We start from the raw sequence: 5,178 nt of genomic DNA on the forward strand, positions 1-5,178 counted from the left end.
TTCTTGACAATGCAGGAACTGGCAGGGCTGTCTCATCTGACCCTTCTCCTGTCCTATGTGTGTCCTTACTATCCACTCTCTTACTAACTTGTGTGGGGTTTTCTATTCCTTTAGCAGAAGATCCTGACAGAACAAGAGCAATAAAGAGCAAAAGGAGTCAAATTAAGGAGTTTCCTGCTCCTCCTCAGATGGGGGTGGCACTATCCTTAGCCAGGGGTCCTCAGTGCTGGCTGGCCCTCAAGGTTACTCATGCAATTTTAAAACACACTTTAAAATGCACTGAGGTTGGGAAGTTCTGGTGAGTTTAAAACCAGCAGCTCCAAGGTGAAAGAAGTCCAGACAGCCACATTTTTTACAGTGTTGAGGGTGATTCTCAGGCATAGCCAGAGGAGAGAAGATTACAGTCATTACATCTTTGTGTATGAAGGCAGCCCTGAGCATCATTAGCCTTCACAAAACACTCCACTTTTTCTTTCATTTTGTGTGCTTGGAAAACTTACAGTCCCTGACTCTTTAAAAGATGTATCGTGATGTGAATTGTTTTGGTGTTAATTATGTGATTAATTATCTATACTACCCAACCTTTGTGCTCCGACACTCGGTTGTGTTCGTGCTTGACTCTTCTTTGGACTGTAACCCGACAGGCTACTCTGTCCTTGATATTTTTCAGGCAAGAATACTGGAGATGGTTGCCATTTTCTTCTCCAGGGGATCTTCCTGACCTAGGGATTGAACTCGTGTCTCCTGTGTTTCCTGCACTGTAGGCAGATTCTTTACCAATGTGATTAGTTATCTAAACAACCAATCCTATAAGGCTTATTTCTCATCATCTGCTTTATTCAGTATCCCCTTCTACTTCATCACTTATTTTTAAATTTATTGAATATCTACTATATTCCAGAAATGGAGTTTTCAGCCTGGCCTGGGAGAGGACGACCATAAACATAGGTAATTATAAGTCAAAGAAGTAGGTGGTGTACATCAGAAGAATAATGACATAAAGTCAATTGTACTAGTTGCAAAGTAATGTCTGGTGAAATAGCTGATTTCAAGATTTCTTGATTTATTCAGAAGGTTCTCAATTTCTAATTCTCTTTCTAAATTCTCTGCTCTTCTCTGAGCTTCTGCTTTCTGATTTCAGCACTGGTGGGGTGATTATTTATGAAATATTTCCCACTCAGATACTTTCCAAATGTTTCTCTGATCAAAATATTTACCCATAGTCACTGTAATTAAATAACAAAGTACAAGTACATCCATTTTCATTTGTACCTAGTTCAAAAGGGGAGCATAGGTAAAAATATCATATTTAAGTGATAGGATGTCCCTGAAAACACGTAACAGTCATATCGAATCGTGATTCAATTTGGTAAATATTATCTGACTGCTGGGAAATCAGGAGACATATTGTAGCAACAGAGCAGCATGTCGCCTACAATAACCTTTTTATTTATTTAATCCGGCTCATTAATAAAGATCTCCTTTTCGTTTTCCTGATGTACAACTACTCCAAAACCACAAGCTCACATTTTGACAGCTAATTTTGCAGGATATAATTTTCCTGCTTAACCCAAGAGGAAAAAGAGACGGATGATTGAGATTAATCATTTGGAAAATTATAATTCTGTCACAGATAATAATTTGCAAGATCTTTTCCTTTTCTGCAGTCCCCGGAATGCACCATAAATTGTCACACTTTGTAACCGAACAAGTAACACATTGGGGAGCCCTAATAAAGCCAGTCTGCTAGAAAAACAAGCCAATCGCCTTATGATTGGCATGGTCCCCCCGCGACTATTCTCCTGCGAAGGAATACTGTGCCTTGGGTGAAGAAGGGTTGAAAAATGATTATTCAAGAGGTGGTTATTGCCATCTCTTATTACCATTTGAGCTGTAATAAATGGTATTTTCTTTACTTCAAGTAAGCTTGTTAGAAGATACCATTGTGTACCCAGAAGGTGAATCGGTCCCTTGTGGAAAAGTGAGCAAATTCAGAAATTTTTAATTATTTTCAATTAAAAAAGATATCAGCAGAGCCATATAAAAATACTGAGTGTTTCAGAATGGCTATGTTAGTCCAGGGTCTACAGGGCTTACCCTTTTACTGGCAGATCTCTCTGTAAACTTTGCTTTATTTACTAAATCCACTTGATAGGCATTTAATACTGTTCCAACAACAAAGGTAAAGGAACTTCAAGGATTTTCTATGAGGCTGGCAGACAGTACATTGACTGTATGAGACTCTGGGAGGGATGGGGGATGGAGCAGGGCTCTCTGTAGTTTCATGACCCACATTTGGCTAAATTGATTAGGGCTGAAGTTAAGGAGATTAGGGTCATGGGTTTAGTGCCTGGGTGGGCCAGCAAGCTTTGCTCAGTTCACATTTGCAGACTATCCTGAAATCCCACCAGTCACAGGAATATATGCTGAAGGGGTGCAGGGTGGAGAGGGTTTGAATGCAACAGAACACACCCATCCTTAATTCTTCTTTGAAAATAGCACCCAAAGACCTGTTCTGCCAAGAGTTGATCACTTCTCACCAACTCCACAGCCTCCATCTGGGTTTGACCCACCACTGTCTTTGCCAGGATTATTGATGTAGCTTCCAACTCCTCTCCCTACTACAAGCCCTGCCTCCTTCAGACTATTCTCAACAAAGATGCAGCGCAATCCCGTTATAACGAAAGTCACAATACATCACTCTTCCACTCCAAACCCTCTGGTAGTTTCCTTTCTAACCCCAAGTAGGAGCTGAAGCCCTTGCAATGCCAATGAGACCCTAGATAACTTGCCACCTCCTCCCCTCAGTCTTTCTTCAACCCAGTGGAAACCCTCTCCTCCCAAACCCTCTGCAATGTCTGGCATATGCTCCGCAATAAACTTGGGCTTCCCTGCTGGCTCAGATGGTAGAGAATCTGCCTGGAACACAGGAGATGCAGATTCAATCCCTGAGTTAGGAAGATCCCCTAGAGAAGAGAATGGCTATCCAGTCCACAATAAACAATTTGTGTGGGAAAAACTGTTTACCAAAAGATACTGTTTTTTGATTCTGCACCTGAAGAAATGTGGGACAAAAGCCTGGCTTCTTTCTTAGAAACTGGAAAAAAGAGAAACAAACCCTAAATTGATCCCTTATTTGTTTCTTTGACAACAATAAAATCAAAAGACAAATTAATATCTCAAATATCTCAGTAAGTAAAATCATCCCACTTCTCCTGATTGCCTCAAAGAAAGAAATATTTTCCTAAATTTTTCATAAGTGCCTAGTCCCAGGAAGACACTGGGGTACAGTGTAATGCAATTTAAAACAGGAGATCTGCTTTGATCCTCAATACTCAATGTCAGCTCAGGGAAGACAGAAATATATAGGACCAGAACTAGGATCTCTTCGGTAGAAGTGAATTATACAAATCTTTCCTGAGTATGTTCTGGCAAACTTAATGAACGAAGTCACCATACAGAACTAGTTTTAGTAATTACCTGTTTAATAAAAAATAATGATTTACATTTACAGACTCATACAAGACTTCATGTGAGTATGTGGTGCACATAAGGCATTCATTCATGCATTTAAAAAACACTTAATGAGTGAGCACCTACTCTTAATATAAAGGAGGCACCATTCTAGGCCATGATGGTGGATCAATGAGCAAAGTCGGGAAAAGCATTGTCTTCATGGGGTTTATATTCTGGCAGGAGGAATCTATGAAAAAACATAATAGATACTTTATATACTACATTACAGGCTGGAAAGTGCTACAGATTAACGGAAAAGTGGACTTGAACAAGGTGAATCAGGAATGCTGCGGGTACCAATGGCATGGGGGGCAGGGTATATAGCTGTGTGTTACATATGTCACAGGACAGCAAGAACATCACTGTCTCCACTTAAAACATCTTGGAGGTAAACGACTTCCCCAGGGATAGCTGAAAATTACCTGTACCTTCAGATACAGTTCTGAAGTCCAGCTTAAAAAAAAATCCTGTAACTGTCTTTTTGTATAATGGAATAGGATTGTTTTGATCATAACATCCCTTAAATCGTATTTAATGTCTTACTTTAAAGGCGTGGTTTCATCTCAAGCACCCAGGGCCAGACCTGCATCCATATGCTAAGGTTTTATCTCTGTCCATCCATGATTTTCCTACATGCCTCTACCCCATTGCGCCTGCAAGAGAAGCAGATATTAGTGGAGAGGCAAGTCACCATGTTCTGTTGAGACCTGGAGATTATCAGCTCAGTTTCTCTGGCCATGTAGCTCATATATGTTTTTTAGACAACAAAATGACAAGTAATATGATGAACAACTCTATAGCAATATTTTATTAAGGTGTCATATTTCAAAAGAGGTCTCCAGAAATTCTCATTTACTCTGAATGTCTACATTTCTTGTAGAAAAGGTTGTGACTCCCCTTAGAAAATGTGTATTCAAAGGTTCTTTCAAATTAAAATGAGGCAGTGAAATGAAGAAAAAAATATCAGACAATTAGAAAGAAAGAGGGATCAGCAGCTACTAGGATACCCATGTTGGCTGACTTTCTCAAAAGGAAATACGGTACAAAAACAATCCACCCAAGACAAGGAAATTAAACATGATTTAGTGATGGTAACTGAATCTGTGGCAAAAGCCCAAGTACCATTTATTTTCTAATTTAGGCTAATGTCTCAGAAAATTTTGATTTTTACTTGGATATAAGTAAGAGGAAGTTGAAAAACTGCCTGGTGTATGGTTCAGTCTTGATCGTCTATGATATGCAAAAATGATTTGACCTTACCCTTTGGCGGACTATTTTCTTGTAACCCTTTACTTTTCCCTGTTGCTTTGATGTGTCTCTTCTGTCATGAGGATACCCTTGTATCTTTACAATAGGTGATTGTCCTTAACATCTGGATTGCCTGGACATCTGCCTGAGACCATGCACCACTCACAAGACCACTGGGCCACTTCCATCACAAACCCTCCTGTACCCCTGCTCAGCATAAACTGATGCACAGAAGTAGACACGCAACCTTGGAGAGTCATGAGACAAGGGAATCAGATGTTGGTTCTAATGAAAAAATTAACAACCTCTGCTTCTGCTGTCTTCATCTTCTTTGTCTGGACTTTCTGGAAGTCTGCGCTTCTAAACTGACAAATGAAGCTAAGATCACATAATCCAAACAACTGGGGGAAAACT

The sequence above is a fragment of the Capricornis sumatraensis genome, chromosome 3, assembly GCF_032405125.1.
Source record: "Capricornis sumatraensis isolate serow.1 chromosome 3, serow.2, whole genome shotgun sequence".
Taxonomy (NCBI): Eukaryota; Metazoa; Chordata; class Mammalia; order Artiodactyla; family Bovidae; genus Capricornis; species Capricornis sumatraensis.